Source organism: Balaenoptera acutorostrata, chromosome 5 (assembly GCF_949987535.1).
Source record: "Balaenoptera acutorostrata chromosome 5, mBalAcu1.1, whole genome shotgun sequence".
NCBI lineage: Eukaryota > Metazoa > Chordata > Mammalia > Artiodactyla > Balaenopteridae > Balaenoptera > Balaenoptera acutorostrata.
The window spans coordinates 94,012,512-94,032,496 of NC_080068.1; the positions used below are offsets into that span (position 1 = coordinate 94,012,512).

Here is a 19,985-nt window from a genome sequence, read left to right on the forward strand (position 1 = left end):
ATACATCAAATTATGTTCAGCTCACCCTCCCATAGGCTTTCTCTGACTTTTCTCTGAAAAAGAACTGAAATACTTGTGAAAAATAAAATAAAAATTTTAAAGTTCCATCCTGAAATTTCTGTTAGAAACTCAGAGGACTCAAGGCAAGACTTCTTCATGACCTAATGCAAATAATGGGGAAGGTTCCTTGATGACAGTTGGGCTTACAGAAAGCTGTATCTGAGGAGCAGTTTTTGAACTCTCCAAACAGTGACAGTGACACTAGATATCCCTAGAAGAAAGCTCTGTATTTTGAATTCCATTCACCAATTGACTTTTGTGAAAGATTGGGAACACCATTCCAATAGAAAATATCTGATCCTCAAGATATCATAAATTCCATGTGCGGGTACAATAAAGCTTTAAAAGTACATATTTAAAAGAAAATGCTGACTTCCTGATAAAATATTAATACTGTTACTCAAATGAAGTCACTAGATAGGAATGCAAAGTAGCCAAAGTTATTGTTACGTTTAGCCTGATAGCTTAGGCTCTAAAGGAAAAATAGCAACCTTCACTCAGTGAAAAACACTTATATGATTGCCAAGTTCCTTAATTTCTGTCCAGCCCATTCTCCAGTTTCTTAGCATTCTGGGCATGGATGGAGACCTTGAACGAAAAGCTAGGGAGGCAGAAGAAGAAACAATGTGCCCTGGGCACTAAACTCCAAATTAGGAAACAGGAAGAAAATTCTAGAAACACATCCAATCTTCCATGTCTTTCAAAACACCCATTCCTATCACCTATCACCTCCTGAGCCTCCTCTCATTATTTTGTATCACTTTATCATTTTCCGTGGGTGTGATAAGTGATTTAGGATATAAGTGGCTAGGTATTCATATATTATTAAATATCATACTATAAAGATGCTAATATAATCTTTAATAGTATTCATGCTATATAAAGACAAATTCTTACTTTTCCCATTTAACAAGTGATGCATACTGTTTCATTTACTTTGAATTAATTATGTAATGAAAAGCATGAATTGTCAACAAATAAATTCAAAAATGATATATATTGTTTTTGTTTGGAGAACTAATGAGTATTAAAATGTAGATTGAAATTTAACTATGCCTCACACCATAAAAACATAAGACAAAAAACTTTTTAGTGACTTATAATGTGGAGTCTTTGAAAACTGCATTTAAAAGAAACAACTGTTTTATTTTTTAATTTGCTTATGATTTTTTTCTACATGATGGGATATAAATGTTACTGTTTTGGGGAGGTTTTTTTGCCAGCAGTTGGCAAATAGCAGGCTGAAGATGTAAACACTCTTTATTCCAATAAATCAAAAACCAAATTGGATTCAATTGTCACTACCTCTTCAAGTTTCAGCCAGGTAAGCCATAAAAGAACATCTGAATTAATTTAAAGATATGTTATGTTCCTGGAAGGGAAGACCTAATAGTGTAAATATATTAATTTCTCCCACGTCAAACTAAAATTTCAGTTAAAGACTTATTAAAACTCCAACAAGATTTTTTTATAGAACTTAATAAGGTGATTCTATTTCTGGAAGAGAAACTATGCAAGAGGTACTGGAAAAAAAATTTTAAGGTAGAATAATGATGAGATCTTGTTTTACCAGATAATAAGATATATTACACACCTACAGAAATTCAAATAGTATGATATTGGTATGAGTATAGAGGAATAGATTGAAGAAAAATTATACAGTCTAGAAACAGACTGACACATATATGCCTGTGTTATGTGTTAAACTTGATACTATATCAAATTTAGTGGGCAGAGTATAAACAATTCATTAATGTTGAAGTAATTAGTTCACCAGTTTCAAATATTTTTATCACTTTGGTTTAGGAAAATCTTAAAATGCAAAAACAAATAGCATCAAGGAGGTGGGGAGAGGTAAATTTTAATTCACTAATATTTTTGTGTGATTGAAAATGATCATAAGAAGCCTCAAAATAAAACATACATAAAAATATTAGCAACACATGTAACAAAGGATTTATATTAATAAAATAGAATAAGCCTTTAAAATAAATAAAACCAAATAATCCAATAGAAAAATAAGCAAAGCATTTAAACAAAAAATTCATAGATGAAGAAATATACATGATCAAAAACCAGAAAAAGTTATCTAACTCTAAAATAATTAGAAAAAAATTAAATTAGAACAATAAAGATATATATTCATCCAACGGGTAAAAACAAAAATTAATTGTTAATATCCAGTGTTGGTCAGAGTGTTTAAAAGAAACATTCTCATTATTGAGTTGTATGGGATTTTTGGAGGGAAATTTGACAATGTCTTATTTTGCAAACGTGTAAAATGCATTCCCTTTGATTACCAAACCATAAATTATTTATTTAAAACCATAAATTTATTTATTTATTAAAACCCAGAAATCTGTAATACATATGCACATATAAGTGTATGTATGTATGAGATGTATGAATGGGTACAGCTAGATTCCTGGGCCCTACGCTATGCCTCCTGATTTACGATTTGAGGAGATGGTATCTAGGATTTTTATTTTTTAAATATTTCTCAGAAATTTTCATGCAGCCATGTTTACAAATTACTGGAGCTAAGCCAAACACAAAGAAAAACTCTTGGGCATCTACATTGTTCATTCATTCAGAAATATTTATTGAATGCTTATTATGTGTCAGTCCCTGTTCTAGCCTCTGGAAATTCAGTAGTGAACAAAATAACAACTGTGACCTAACAAAACCTCAATTTTATAAGGAAGGAAAAAAATCAAATAAGAGAATTTATTGCAAAATGTTCTCAAAACTTGATGTGCATTTTAATTTTCTTATTCAATAGATACAAAATATACAGCTACTCTCTTTTGAAGATACTGAACATTTGTTACATGAAAGAGTTCTTGACACTGAAAACCAATAAATAAATAAATAAATAAAGGAACCATTAATACAGATCTGCATTTTCTAGTTAGTGAATTGTGTACTACCCTAGGTTTCAAGAAATCATTCCAAAATATTCACACCTATTAAAGTAATGGTGTGTTAGTTTTGCTTATACCAGAAACAGTCATCGCTGAGATTGAAGTGGAGCTAATTTAAATGAGAGATGGTTTCATGAAACACTGGCAGAGGGAGAACATGTGTCTTAGAGTTATACAAGGAAGCTGGGGTATTTAAACACCAACTTTCATTAGCCATAGAATGAAGAGGGGTTTCTGGGGGTGTTGCTTCTCCATAACTCTAGCCACATACTCAGAGAAGGCTGCAGAGGTCAGAGGAAGCCCTTAGAAAAACCTTGCACACACTCATATTTGAACATTGAGTATTGAAAAGATATGATGGTTAGTCTTAGTTGTCAACTTCTCTAGGTTATATTATCCAATTAGTTCATCATACGTTAATCTAAGTGCCGCTGTGAAGGTAATTTGTAAATATGGTTAACATCTAAAATCAGTTGACTTTAAGTAAAGCAGATTACGCTTGAAAATGTGGATGGGGCTCATCCCACCGGCTGAAGGACTTAAGAGCCAAAACTGAGCTTCCCTGGAGAAGAAGAAATTTTGCCTCAAGGCTGAAGTACCAAATCCTACCTGAGTTTCCAGCCTGTCCTATGGGATTTCAGATGGCAGCCTCATAATTGCATGAACCAATTTCTTCAAATCAATCTCTCTCTCTCTCTCTCTCACATGTATGTATGAGTAATATAGACATACATTATATATATAGTGAGTATATGTATTATATATTATAATATGTATTGTATCTCTCTCTCTCTCTCTCTCTCTCTCTCTATATATATATATATATATATATATTCTGATTCTCTGGAGAACCATAACTAATGTAAATGGTAAGGGCCAGGAGGATATAAGTCAGGCACTGAAAGCACCTGCTACAAATGATATTTATACCCATTTCTTTGGTTTTTTTTAAATTAAAACACAAAAAACACCAGCATAAATTCCATCCCACCTCCATCATGAACACTAAAGATTCAGAGAACTTCTTAGTGTGTACTATTTGAACAAATGGAGACTTGAGTGGAAATCAGATGAATACATCATGTCTTAAACACAGCACTCAGCTAAATCCTAATAGCCAGCATGATATTCATGACTGCTATGACCATTCAATTATATTATATATATTGACATATTTTTAAATTGTTTAAGCACAGGGTTCAGAAAGAACACTACTATTTAAATATTCAATACAAATTAATAAGCATTAAAATAAAAATAGGAAATTCATCATTAGATGATCTACCCAGATCATTTATCTGATCAAAATCCTTCTATGAAATAGCAATATATTCTCAATACATATTTTAAAATTAAACATACAATATGCAAATGTGCTTTTATTTTTTAAATCCAACAATATAAAAGTATATTGATTAAAAAGCAAACATAGTACTTGATGGATGCTTCTTGCCCCTCTCATTCTTCCTCTGCAATTCAGATAAAGATAACTATTGACCATTCAGAGTTATACTTCCAACCTTTTTATACACACACACATACGATACAGGCCATCAGTGACCTAGCCTTTGAAAAATACCAAAAGCCTGGAGGACCTGAGGGATTTACAGCTCATCTCTTTTTTGTAGGTATCTGTCAGTCTCTGATTTATTATATTTCTTATTCTGAATGCTTTAATACAGTAGAGACTGTAAAATCCTACATTAAACAAATTTAATAAATTCTACTTACTACCTCCAAAAATTGTACAGTATTGTACTTATGAAAACAATGATATATATAACAATTATATATTGTTATTTAATGGCTCCTGGTTTCATGTAGAAAACTCAAATTTGGCTCTTCCTGCCCAAGACTCTAATGAAAGAAAGTGATGACAAGCATGCTTGAGCCAAAGTCATGAATAAGATTAACATCATGACCAACAAGATCCTCAGTCGAAAAACACATTGAAAACTTTTGACTGACAGTGAGTGGAACTGAGAGCTGTGGGTAAGGAAGCTATAGGGGTCTAACAGTAGAGTTGTCTATCCAGAAGAAGGGGCCAGCTACCTGCTACGGACAGAGTGCTTGTGTTCCCTCCAAAATCATATGTTAAAACCTTAATCCTCAATATGATGGTATCTGGAGACAGAGCCTTTGAGACATAATTAGGTCATGGGGATGGAGCCCTCCTAAGTGGATTAGCACCTTTATAAGACTAGACACAAGAGAACTGCTTCCTCTCTCTCTCTCCACTCTGTGAGGATACAGCAAGAATGTGTCCCTCTGCCAACCAGAAGTTGAATTGGCTGGTACCTTGACCTTGGACTCCCCAACCTTCAGAATTGTGAATATGAAATTTCTGTTGTTTAAGCCACCCAGTCTATGGTATTTTGTTAGAGCAGCCTGAACTGACTAAAATAATCCCAAATAACAAAATCTGAAGGTATATTTGTCTAAGGTGACTGATTAAGAGCTTGAGATAGGGGCAATTGTTCTAGCTAATGGGCATAGGCACCATAGGTCAGCAACTTTCTTGACTTACAAAGACAATAGACAGTTTACTAGGGGGAAACTTGTGCCTAAATTCCTCCTAATAATAAAAAGTTTAGGTTTCATCATTCTCAACTGATTCAATGTGTCAAATAATTCTGAGCTCATAAATATTCTACTTCCCAGCTTATCAGTGACCTGTTGTGTCTTATTCATGGTCATGTGCTCAGGAAAACACAACTTCCATATAATCTAATTGGTTAGACAGTCCATTTTGCAAAGAGATCAATATATGCTGAATTTTCTCCTGCTGAGAAAGCTTCAAAAGATGTAGCAGTCCTCCAATATAAAATCCAAATACAGATGAGTTGCATTAGAATAAAGTTCTAATAACAAACTGAATTTAATTCACTTTTGAAATGGAGTTTATTCTCTAATATAAAGTAACAAGACACCTTTTATAAACTTCTGTTTTAATCTTCCATTTACCCAAGATCAATGTCAACTAGCAATTTCCTGTAAGTTTTGTTTATTTCTAAAGGAAAGCGACATAGTACCTTTACACATCTATAGTACTTAATAGAGTGCTTGATTATACTTTACAATCCCATTCATAAATGAAACATTCTTAGGAGCCAGCATTTATGATTTTCAGAATAACAGGTAAAATTAGGTAACAAGAACCCCTAAGCTGATAGCGTGGACTAGTAGACCAATCTTCCTATGCATAATATGCATACATATTTCATACATACATATGAACACATATATATATATATATTTCTTATATATGCACATATAAAGATGTATGTGTTTGCTACAGCTCCTTTCACGTTTTTAAGGAAATATCACATCTATATATACACAGATATATGACACATAATATGTAATATGCCCATAGGTAAGAAATAACATATAAATATATACACATAATAGGAATATATAATTTATACATATGAAAATGTATATTTAGGAACAGGAAGGACCTGAATCCTTCAGTTTACTGAGAAGCAACTGAGGTCCAAAGACAATACATGACTTAATCAAGGTTACAGTAGTGAGAAAAAAACAAAAGCCTGAGTGTCGTGATTTCAGCCCAATGTTTTTCCCACTCAGTATTTTGATTTTATATTTTGAATTTCAGAGATGGAGAACGAACTGTAGACTCCTTTTTACCCCAGCATTCAGGTGACTTGTCTGCTGAGATTTGCCTTCTCTGAGATTTGGATTGTTATCATAAGGCTCTGTTTTAGAAGGACCAATTGCCATTTTAATGCAACTTACTGATCATGCAGACAGTCAGCCTTTCATAAATCATGTAAAGTACCTGAAAATATGATTTATGAGCTAAGTTATGGGAAATGGGGCCCTTTAATATCCTTAGTTCTTCAGAATGTTGTTACCTATCACAGAGTCCCCTTACCTGATTTAACTGAAGGTGTGTCTGAATGTTTTCAGCCCAAACTACCCTTACCTCCACCCCAGCTAACACTGACCTTTATCCAACCCCCCCATCCATAAAGAATTTTAAGCTTCTTTAATTTCATCAGCTGAGTCTGAAATCTTCATTCAGACCCTTACTCTGCTGTGCGTCTTACAGAATATGCTCCTGAGGCATTGCCTCACACGGTAATTAAAGAACTGCACCTAATATCATCTTACTATAGAATTAAAAGAGCCAGAGTATTACAGTTTGTTGTAGAAAACAGCCCACAAAAGATCCTAGAAAACCCAAGATGAAACTAATTTAAACCATATGCCTTGTTGAAAAGGAATGTGGAAAAAATGTCTGTAATATGCAGTAAATGAGGTCCATAACTCATTGGGGCCTCCAATGAGTTATGTGTTAAATCCATATTTCACAACATGGTCATGCAGTTTTTTAGATCTCCCTGTCTATTAACCCTTTGCTTTGTGTGGGAGAGTTTCTAAGAACAACATAGTTCTGTGGGTATTTACATATTTACATATGCAAATCGAAATCCTATACCAATAGTTTTTTTTTAACCCCCTCCCTTATGGCTCAACATATTATCGCTTCACCAAACCAACAAATTAAAAACAATTTCCAATTTCTTTCACAAATATCTAGTGGTTAAATGTTATTAATGCATTTGTCTGAAAGGCACAAATTCAAACATTGCTCAGTTAGGGAAGAAGAATATACAGTGCTGATTGCTTGCAATCAGTTTCAGTAATCTATATTTTCTTCACGGAGGTGAAAGTTTATCTCACCATAGAACAACAGTTATAATTTTGCTTCTACCATTCATCAACTCTGATATTTCAGAGCCTCAAATCATCATTTTCTGGAGCTACAGAGTAAGCAAGCTGTTGACTATTTTCTTTTTAACACACTCCTTTAAAGAAAAAATGTTTGCCTGCACATTATGGGTTTATCTTCTGCCTGTGAGAGACCCTAATAAATCACATTTGCTTTCAGCTATCATAGATTATTAGGCTTTTATAATCATGAAATAAACCCAATAGACTATTGTTATTTTCAGAACATTGAAAATCACTAGGTAGTTGCCTCTTTGTATGAGTACATGATTCTCTCATTTTTTAGGAGGGTAGTGTTACATTTAGACACTGTCAGCGTATTGCTTGTACAACAATGATGCTTCCAACAAATTGTGATCCAGGGGTAGGAGACAGAGTAAGCACAAGAAACAAGGGAGCTCCAGAATCACAGGGCTTTAGTCAGCCTCTGCCATCCTTCAGTTAAAAGCCTGAAGTCTATTTCACAATGTGAACCTCTCAAATTGTTCTTTCACCCTGTCTCTTTTCATATACAATAATTGCTGATAATCTTTTGTAGAACAATACTTTGAAATCATTTTAGCTTTAAGAGAGTACATTAAGGCCATCAAATGGAATGAAGCCCCTAAAGGAGATTTATGTGAATTCTTTTCACAACACAATTACTGCAGTTAGACACACGTATACCTTTGTGTCCTTAATATTGTAATTTTCATGGGGCAATGATTTGAAGGAGTTCCTTACTAGAAATAAATCTAAAACACAGGGTTTTGATGACAGTCTCAGCTAAACTAATTGTGTGAGCTGGGAACAAGGTAATAAGGACAGATGTCAAGGTCAATATAATTACTAATTTCTGAATCTGGGTTAATATTTCCAAGGGCCTTGAATATAAGTTACAACACATAACTACCACTAATGGAAAATTCAACTTTCGTTTTCTGGTGTGGATGTAATGTTTGCTTTTTTACAATTGTGTCCCAAAGTGAACTTTATTTTTGCCAAAGGAACAAAACCAAATCTACTTTCTTGTTGACTCTTCATCATATCGAAAGATGCAGATGTGAACAACAAAAGAAACACTTGGCATGATCGCTGGAAATATGTGCATTTCAAAACGCAGCTCATAAAAATCATATTTATCCCTTTGAGAGGAGACAGGCATAAAAGGGGACAAATTCAAGGAGGAATTGTGGTGTTGGGTTATTTACATTGCTAATAGTACTGAAATTATTAGCTAGCTATTTTCTTGGATCTTTTTTTCCCTATCAGCCACAGACTGTACATCTTGTGTCATAATTGCTATGAAAGGACCTTATTCCAAATGACATTCATTTCCAGGTTTTTATGCCTAAGTTGCTGGATGATCACCATGTTTCAAAGTGATATAAGAGTATTCCAGAAACAGTGTTTTAGAACTCTATTCACTTATCTTGGCTAGGAAAAATCAACAAAGGTAGAGAGGTGCTGATTAAACGGCATGTTTCAATGGAAAATTATTTCAAAGCCAAAATTAATAGAAACTGCTTAACTAAACAGATTTAGGGGCCTGGGGAAAAACTGGCATATAATAACACACAAAGGATAGCAACAAAATAAATCTCTCTATTTCTCTCTCTTTCTCATACACACACATGCACACACACAGAGAATTGCTCAATAATAATGCACGTTTGTCTTTATATTTCATATGATAAAAGTTTCTCTTTAATTAGACTTATTTTTTTAAAATGTGCTTGTTGAACAGAATTCTATTCAACACAATATTTCAGTGTTCCATAGAGAGTGTGGATGGCAAGCTCTCTGAGTTGTAATTGTCCAACAGGTTTCTGGAACTATTTGGCTAATTCAGAAAGGCATCTCCTGCCTTAGGCTTGGCTGACTCTCCCCTCTCTGCAGTGTTCCAGTGCCAGTCTGCCTCTGTCTGTCCTGACTTGCTCCACTTTAACAGTGAGCCTTGCCTCATGCCAGTTGCTGAGTTCCACTGAGAAATCCTTCCCTTGTGGAACCAAACATTTAAAATCCTAATTAAAAAACACTTCTCAAATTCAACCAAAAGAGAGAAAAGGAAATCTTTCCATCCCCCTTCCCCTTCTACTGACAGCTTGTCTCTCTCTATTTTTCATCCAAATAAGCAGAGCTCTGTAAATCTTGTCCAGAAGACACGGACTGAAAGAATTAATCAAAGTGTTGTTTATGAGCTGCTCAGAGCAGATTAAATGTTGTGTTGACAACACAATTTGCAAATTATCTATCAACATCAACAGACATACAGCAATGAGCAAAGCCAATTGGATACCTTTGGACACAAGAGGACCATGTATCTCCTAGCCTTGCTTCCAAAATTAAGTCCTTTTGAAAGAGTTTTATCCAACATTATTTGCAGTCTCATTGCTGCAGTTGAGTTCCTTTTACAATTTATGTTGGACAATGTCAGTTTTATTTCTGCCACATACAAGTCAAATTTTCATAATCTGACTACAACTTTTCTTCCTCAGTCTTACTTGACTATCCCACTTCAAACATCCTATATACCAATTCACCATCAGATGTCTACCAGATAGCCACCTCTGGAAAATACCTGAAGCAGCCAGCCTCCAAAATGATCCCAACCTTCTGATATTCACAACGTCAAAACACTGTGTGTAGTTCCTTGCATGTAATAAGATCAACCGTGTGACCAATAGAATAGGATAGAAGTGGTGGTATGTCTCTTCTAAAGTTTGTTGTTGTATCTTTAATGTGTTCCTGTATACTTCTGAGGAGTTTTTCATTGTATTGTTATACCACAGTTGGTTTATACATTTACCTATTGAACATTAGAGCAGTTTCCAATTTTGGCAACCATGAAAAAAACTACTGTGAACATATGTATACAATTCTTTTTGTGGGTATATGCTTTCAGTTCTCGTCAATAAACATCTATGAGTGGAACCGGTCACAACACAACTTTATGCTTTGCTTTATAAAAATTGAAAAACTGTTTTCCAGTATAATTTTACAATCTCATAAACAAGGTATGACAATTCCACTTGCTCGACATCCTTGCCAATACTTGCTATTCTTGGTCTATTTAAAATTTTTGCCAATCTACTTGGTGTGAAATGTTATCTCATAATGGTTTAATTTGCATTTTTCTGATGCCCAATAATTTTCAGAAACTTTTCACGAGCTTATTGGCTATTTGTATACCTTTGTGAAGGGTTCGTTCAAATGTTTTACCCTTTTTTTTTTCTTTTACCCATTTTTAATTGATTTGTTAGCTTCTTATTATTGAGTTGTCAATTTTTTAATATATTCTTGATAAAAGTCCTTTGTCAGAATTACACACAGTGATTATTTTCCCCAATCTGTGGCTTGATATTTATTCTTAATACTGTTTTACTACAGATTGAGCTCTACTTATCACCTTTTATGGTTAGTAAAACTTTTTTTTTTTATGAAACTGTCCGAGAAATACTTGCCTACCCCAAGTTTGTGAAGATTCTTTTCTATATTTTCTCCTAGAAGTATTATAGTTTATCTTCTTGATATAAATTGTAGAATAAGCCTAATAAAATCTATGAAAAAAAAACTTTCTGGAATTTGAATGGGGATTACATTCAATTTAATTCAGGAAGAATCTACATCTTAAAAACATAGTCTTCCAATCCATGAATATTGTAACCCTCTCTATTCTGTAATTTTTTTGGTCAATCTCAATGTACTAGTCTTGCATGCCTTTTTTTACATTCATTTCTAGGTATTTTGATGCCATTGTTATTGTTGTTTTATTGTTATTTTATTTTTCAGATATAATAGACATACGATTGATTTTGTTATAAATCTTATATCCTAAACCTTGCTAAATTCACTTATCAATTGAAGAAGACTTTTTTGTAGATTACCTAAAATTCCCTAGTACTTTCTTTTTCTTCATATGGTCTGTAAATAAATACAATTTTAAATCTTCCCTTCCTATCTGTTTAGTTACAAGTATGCTCCTGTTTTGTTTTGTTTTCTTTTCTCCTTCTTGTTATACTTGCAAGGACCTCCAGCATTATATTGAATAGAATTGAGTAGAACAGACATTTTTGCCTTATTCCCATTCTTACTCTGTTTTTACCATTAAGCATAATGTCACTTTTAGAAATTCATAAATGTTTTTTATCAAATTCAGGAAATTCTCTTCTATTCTTAGTTGGCTGAGTGATTTTTAAAGCTTAAACCAACCTTGCATTCCTGGGATAGATACCACTTGGCCATAATGTGTTATCTTTTTTAATTCATTGTTGTTTTCAATTTGATAATAATTTCTTGAGAATGTGTCTGGGTTCATAAGGGATACTGGTGTGTACTTATCTTTGTAATAATGTGTTTGTCAGGTTTGGGTATCAGCATTATTCTTACCTCATAAAATTTGTTGAAAAGCATTCTATCCACTCCTATTTTGTGAAAGACTTTTTTCTAAAAATGATATTATTTATTCCATAAATGTTTCATAGCATTTACCAGTGAAATCACACAGAACTAAAATTTTCCTTAGGAGTGCATTTCTTACTGTATGTTCAGATATAGTGCTATTCAGATTTTTCTACTTCATTTTTTGTCAGTTTAGGTAAAATATATTTTTCAAGGTACGTGGCCATTTCATCTAAGTTATTGAAAGTATTGGCATAAAGTTGTCCATACTATTCTTTATATTACGTTTAATGTCTGCAAGATCTGTAATGATATTCCCTTTTTCATCTATGGCATTGCTAATTTGTATTTTATTTGTTTTTTGCTTGATCATTCTAGTCAGGTGTTTCTCAATTTTAGTAATCCTTTCAGGGATAAACTTTTGGCTTTGTTAATTTTCTCTATTGTTTGCCTATTCTAATTCATGGATTTCAGTTATTTTTTTCATTCACATATTTACTGTTTTTCCTATTTTACTTTTTACTGTCTACTAATTTACCATTTTTTCCTAACTTCTCAAGGTAGAAAATTAAGTCATTAATTTAAAGAGGTCTCCATTTCAAATATAAATATTTAATACTTCAAATTTCCCTCTAAGAAATCTCTAATATTTCTTTCCACAAATCAATTAATTTTGTTGATAGTGTTCTTCAAATTTTCTATGGCCTTACTGATATTTTTCTACTTGTTTCATCTTAAAGAGAGAGGGCTGTTAAAATTTTCAACTATTATTATCTCTGCCTTTACTTCTGCCAATTTTTGTGTAATGAAATTTAAAGTTCTGTTATTAGGTGCATACATCTTTAGGATTGTTATGTCTTCCTGTTGCATTGCTCCTTTTGCATTATAAAATGTCCCTCTTTATCTCTAATAATATTTCTTGCCCTTAAGTCTATATCGTCTGATATAAATAAACTCAATAGAGCTTTTTCTTTGATTAGTATGTCCATAGTATGTTTTTCTACCTTGTCTCTTTTAACCTACCTATATCTTTATATTTAAAGTACATTTCATGAAGACAAAATATAGCTATCTTATATTTAATTCTTTCTAAAAATCTTTGCTTTTAACTAGAATGTTTAAACACTTTGTATTTAATGTAGCAATAGATATGGTTGAGTCTAAGTCTATATACTTCCTATTATTTGTCTATTTATCTCACTTGTTCTTCGTTTCTGTTTTCCTCTTGTATGCCTTCTTTTGGATTAATTGGATTTATTTTATTATTCTATTTTATGTCCTCTATTGGCTTATTAGCCACATTTCTTTTATTTTTAATGACTGTTCTAGAATTTACAATATCCCCACTTAACTTATCAAAGTCTATTTAGAGCCAATATTGTATTACCTCACACTTCATACCTGATAATTCAGCTTTATCGTTTCTCACATCGCTACTGACAAACTTTCTATTTTACACTTCACAGTTCCCAATTAGCAAATCTAGTAACCTTTTGCCTTTTCTTGTACCATAAAGTATACTTTAAAGCATTATTTCTTTATCTCTACATATATTTTAACCCTGACTTCAATATTATTTTTACACTAAATAGAAGTGTAAGTTTTAAGAAACTTATGAGAAAAAAAATGAGATTTTCCTTTATATTCTCCCATTCCTGTTTCTTTCCTTCCTGTAGTTTCCATTCTCTGCTAAGATGTCCTATCTATTCATGTATTTAGATCATATTTCTATTAGTTATTTTAACTTATTTTATTTTAATTCTTTGAGCGTATTTATTCATTGGTTTTACAGTATTTGTCTGCTAAGTCTAATATCAGGGCACCTTGGATTTGGTTTCTAATGCTTGTTTGTTTTCCTCTACTTAAATCTGGATTGCATTTTCCTGCTTCTTAGCATGTCTATTTTATTATATACTGGACATTATGAATAATATTGTAGACACCAGATTCTTTTATTTTCCTCTTAAAGTTATTCATTTTTGTTCTATTAGGCATTTCAATTGTGGCTTCTCATCTTTAAATTGTATCAGCTTAATTTCATGTGTTGTTAGATAGATCTATGGAAAACCAAAGACATTTTCTTTAGTCTCTCTTATATTATAGACTCTACTTCCAAACTCCCAACTCTAAAGATCTTTTCAGGGCTTCTTTTTGGCTTGGATAAGGCTGGTCCAGAATAGATTTAGCTTAAAGATGTGGGCCTTATTTCTGAGGGAAAGTAATTCCTGAAGGACCTTACTCCTGAGGAGTCTTACTTTCTGGTATCTCAGCTAGGTTCCAAAAATGTTAATGAGATTTTTCTACTCTAGCTGGGCCAGAACGCCAATGTCCCTGGCACTATTCAAACTCTTGTATCTCTGTTCTACTATCAAACTCATAGCAGCTGCTCTCTAGTAAAACTGGGTAGTCTTATGCTGTGTATGTGTACCCAGGACTCGGTCAGGAACTCATGGGGAATTCCTGTCCCAGAAAATACTGGACTTGTCTATCACAAAGAGCTTCTTTCTCTCCAGTGCCCTGTCTTGTAGATTCCAGCTTCTTCAGGATCCTCATACTTAAATCTTAACTTCTTTGGCTCAGCAGGAGCCATTTTATTTTCTTGGATTCTAGGTCCTTGGATTCTAGCTACACAGTTGGGGATTTGTCCCAGGCAGAGAACCAGAGAAATCACAGGATTCCCCTTACAAATTTCCCTTTTTCAGGGATCATTGTTCTGCCGTTGTTGAAGGCCTCAAATCCAATAATTCATATATTTTGTCCAATTTTATGGTTGTCTGTGGTTGATTATGATGTAATGGTCTTATCTAGTATTCTATTATATTTTAATATGATTTATAAGTAAAGAAATTTCAATGTAGATTATTCATGTTTGTGAATTAATTATATTAAATTGACTCCTAAGCCCTAGTCTGGGTTTGAGAGTCACTGTAATGGTTCTGCCTACTCAGTATGATTTAAATTTGCCAAAAAAGCTTGTCTCTAAAGAATCCATGACCCATCTATCATGAAGCCTCTTGATGGTTTTTTCCCTTGGTCCAAAATTCCCATTAATTTATTTCAATGTTGCAGTACATGTAGGGACATACCCTTCAAGAGACACCAGTTAAAATTCAGTTTGGCACATATTTTTGCAGATGGCCATATGAGTTTTAGAGTAGTATAGCTGCATAAACTCAAGATTCAGAGTTGAGAGAGGACTACTCAGCCTCTCAAAGGCTCTGTTTCCTAATGTGTAAAGTGTGCTAGAGCTCTTTGTGAATTGTTAAATTCTGTCTGAAAATAAGGCACTGATTAAAATATGCTTTCTGTTTGGAGGGAAGAGACAGATGAAGGGACAAAAGGCAGAAGAACAATTTTCTTTAACTTTTGCCCATTTTCATATATTAATTTACCAGAATATTTATTATCTGAGGAAATAAAATGGAACTTGCCCCACTGAAGTGTGAAGAAAGGGGTTCATGACATCAAAAATACCAACACTGTTGAGAAGTATTGCAAAATGGAAAGAGAAATACCATAAACTTAAAAACTTGTAGTAGAGGCAATGAAGATAAATTACATTCAAGTTGCCCTGATTTTCAATAGCTCACTCTGGCTAATTATTCATTTTTACCTTCAGCAAATGAGCAACTAATAGATGATACTAATATATAATCTGCCATCAAGTGCCAAGCAGAATGTTAAGCACTTTATATGGATTATTGCACATGGTTGGCATTATTTATTCCCATTATGCAGAAGAAGAAATGAAAGTTTAGAAACTGTGAGAGACAGACTTTAAGGTAGCCTTCATGTTCCTTGCTTCCTGGTGTCCATGCCCTGTATAATTTCCTCCTCTTCAGTGTGAGTGACATCTGAAACTTGCTTTTAACCAATAGAATATGTCAAACGTGATGAATCACTCCCATGATTACAATACATTATACAAGACTCCATCTTAATAACATTCTTTATTGGTGGTTATGAAGAAGCAAGTTGCCATGAATCCTACAGTCACAAGGAAATACTGACAACAGCTGAAGGAATTTGGAAATAGATCCTTTCCCAGTCAAGGCTCTAATGAGAACGCAATCCTGACTTAAACTTTATTTGCAGCATCGTGTGGCACTAAGCAGAAAGCACAGCTAAAATGTGTCCACACCCCTGACCCACAGAAACTGTGAAATGTATGTTTTTTAAAGCCACTAAGTTTGTGGTGATTTGTCATGCAGCAAGAGATAATTGACATAAGAGGTAAATTAAGTTGCACAAGTTCACACAGCTAGGAAGTGGCAACAATAATAACCAAATCAGACCTATTTGAATTCCAAATCCTTGTTCTTTACTTATATTCTATTTTAAATACCACCCCTCTGCCCTATAGTACCCAGTCCTCCCCTAGTGAAAGCGTGATAATGCCAAGAAGTTTCACAAAGTAGTTCAGAGTTTCAAATAGCTTTGAACCTTGATTATGAAATCTGCTTGTTTGTTATGTGAAGTGCTTACAATATCTCCATGTGTGACTAATAATAATAATAGCCGCTTCTTATTGAGTGTACCATGTATGAGAAACCATTGTCAGGGAGGTACATGCATTACCTTATTAATCCTTTGACACTCCTATGAGGTAGGGACCATAATTATTCTGCAATAGAGAAAACAGCAAGTTAGAGAGTTCATCAGATTTGTCAAAGGTCATATAGCTTCTAAGTAGCAAAGTACAGATTTGAACTCAGGTCTGCTTTATCCTGACAATTTGGATTTAGAATCGGAGGAATCTTCGAGCTCTTTACAGAAATTCACTTAAGTCCTAGGAAATGAAAAAATTGGAAAGTGATGGGTTTCAACTGCAATTCCTAGCCTTTAATGTGTGTGTATGCAATTATTTAAGGAGACAGACACTATTTATTGACCCCAAGTACCATGCATTGGATTGGGTTCTATAATAGTATTAATAATAATAATGAACTTCATCTATCTACTCTACTATTATTTATTGATTTTTCTCCTATGGTCTAAGCACACAGCAGATCCTAGGAAAGAGAAAGGAAAGGCATAGTATATGACTTCAAGAAGCTTACAGTCAACTGAAGAAGAAAGACAAGCGAACAAACTAATTACAATTATGGAAAACTGTTGAATCTCTCTACTTGCAAATTCAACTTTCTTACTTATTGGCAAGTGACCAAAATCATCCCTGCCCAAATATGTAAACCTCAAATAATTGAAAACTTATTTAAGTGATGATTTCCTTTGAAAGTGAGGTATTAGCATTGCAAATATAAATTTATCTCTATATTTTGTTAAGTGAATAAACAGAAAAATATACTCTTTAAGAGGTATTTGGGAGAGACATCCAGAATTTGAAAAACATTATTTTCTTTTCTTTCTTTTTTCTTTTTTTTTTTTTAGAAGAGAAGAGCAGTATAAGTTATGCCCATTTTGGTAGAGTGTATGTATCTGGTTAGATCAAGTCAGAGCTACTAATTCTTTTTTTTTTTTTTTTTTTTTTTTTTTCAGAGCTACTAATTCTAATAAACATGAATATTTGTCCCTGTACAAGACATTATGGTTCCTTCCTACATTGTTTTTCATCCTTTTCTCATCATAAAGCAGCTGCTTATTGGGATGGGTCTTAAATGATGGACACATTGAGAATAATACCTTCCCCTTTACCACACTGATGGTCCAACCAGAAAAATGTTCAGCTAATGAACGTGGATACAGATGAAACTCCCAGGAGAATTCGGCAGCCATTCTGCCACTATGTAAGGAGTCCATTTTAGGATGAAAGCATGACAACAAAATAAAAAATTAATTAATTAAAAATAAAATTTTTAAAAAGTAGGTCCTAGATGACATTGTTGAGTACCTAGATTAAGTCCATCTTATTCCTAGACTTCCCCTTTATGTAAGCAAAAAATATCCTCTCTATTTAAGCCAGTATAGATTGAATTTTCTCTTATAGATAACAAACTGAGTGACTGAGTATTATAAAACCTTAAAATTTTTCTCATCACAAAAAAAAAATGTTAATTATGTAATACAGTAGAAGTGTTAGCTAACTAAGGTGGTAAACATATTGCAATATATAAATGTATCAAATCAACACTTTGTATACCTTAAACTTACACAGTGTTATACATCAATTATATCTCAATAAAAACATAATTGCAATCATAGCTCTGATTATTCCTATTTTGCAGATAAGGAAACTAATGCATCAGGAAGTTGAATGATTCACAATCATAGCTGTTTTAATTTACTTAATTTTGAGGTACATTGTTACACAGCAATAGCTAATACAATTATCAGGTATTTAATAAGCATGTATGTTTTAGAAGCAGGGGAATAAAAATAATAAATTACATCTTCCTGGTTAACAGAAAACTTACAATCTTATTGGAAAGATAATAATAACAAATGAAGAAAACACTTTCCTTTCCATATAGTTGACATACAAAAATGCAACATTAATTAACTTAGAGACTAATACATAATAACCTTTTAACAAAGGCTAGATTGTGCAGTTCAAGAAATAGCTATGAAGTTAGTCAGCTGCTCACCATTTTCTGTAATCAAAAATTGTGTATTGTTTTATTAGAATTTATTAGTTTAAATTGTGTTAAAAAATTAAGATTACATCTTTAGGTCTTTAATTCCTACAGTAAAATTTGAAAATTTAATTCCTACAGTAAAGTTTGACTAATAAATGGTTTCTGGCTCATTAATAGGCAGTTTACATTTTAAGGTTATAGAAACTATCCTAGAAATGGTTTATGAGATGCCAAAAAAACAAGAGAGCTAATACAGTAATCAATCAATAACCAAAATTTTACATAATTAACATTTGAAATGGAAGCTTGACAATTCTCAGGTTATAAATATATGTCCCCTTTAATATTTTCCTCTCAAGATGGAAGAATGGAAGAAACAGTACGACCATAGGGTTTTGCCAAAGATTTACATCAATGGAGAGCTTAAAACACAGTGTTTCCCTCACCTATGCAGTAGCTACATACAGCATATGAAATAGGAACTGAGGATCCCTTTAGTACATAACAAAACAAAAAAATGATAAATATATTTGCTGAGGTCTACAGGATAATTACTCTAATAGGTGAAAAATAAACTTCTATAATGTGGTCAGCAATTTGCTGGAGGACCAGGAACATCTAATACCAATGATTTCATTAAGCTATTAGATTCTCTTTGATTAACAATAACAATTGGTGTTACACCACCTGACAATGGAAGCTTTTCATCAGGGCAACTAGTCAAAATACAGCAGCATTGTCTCTCTTATCACTGCTTCCATATGAAAATGCTAAGAATAGAGCTTTCTCAGTCCAACAGCTGGAAAACTCCACTTCTGAGATAAGACATGTTGTGCTCATTGTGACAAAAAGTGCAATATTATGAAGGAATTTGCAGAAATAATAGGATCTACAGAAAATGCTGAAGACAATTTAACAAATGTGTCCAGACACTTACGTTTTAAGTTTCTCTTCAAAACTGGCAATTGCATTCATGGCTGCTAACTCGCACTCGGCTTTTCAGCTTTGAATACTCACACGTAGCTATTCTCTCTCTCTGTCTCTGTCTCTCTCCTTCCCTCTCTCTCTAAAAACAGTAATGATATTTAACAACCAAAACTCAGAAAAGAATTGATACAGCCAATACAGCCAATTTTTCTAAATCTAATAGTAAGTTTTTTATTTAAAGATTGAAGGTTTCTTTTTTAGCAGAAATAAAAATAACACTTGCTAGGCACTAGACTCAGCTACAAAGAGTTTACTTATATTGACTCACTTGAGCCTCACAAGAACCTTGAGAAGTAGTTTACTATGGTTATTCCTATTTTGCAGATAAGGAAACTAATGC

The 19,985-nt window shown here is 33.1% G+C and overlaps 1 long non-coding RNA gene across 11 annotated transcripts in view; it reads right to left on the bottom strand.

Annotated features, from left to right (window-relative positions):
• The window catches only part of LOC130708275 (uncharacterized), a 234,481-nt gene that overhangs the window by 155,754 nt on the left and 58,742 nt on the right, over nucleotides 1-19,985 (bottom strand). For all 11 annotated transcript variants that reach the window (XR_009008453.1, XR_009008447.1, XR_009008450.1 and 8 more), the window contains exon 3: nucleotides 16,701-16,746. This is a non-coding gene — a long non-coding RNA (uncharacterized LOC130708275). The remainder of the gene's footprint in view (nucleotides 1-16,700; nucleotides 16,747-19,985) is intronic.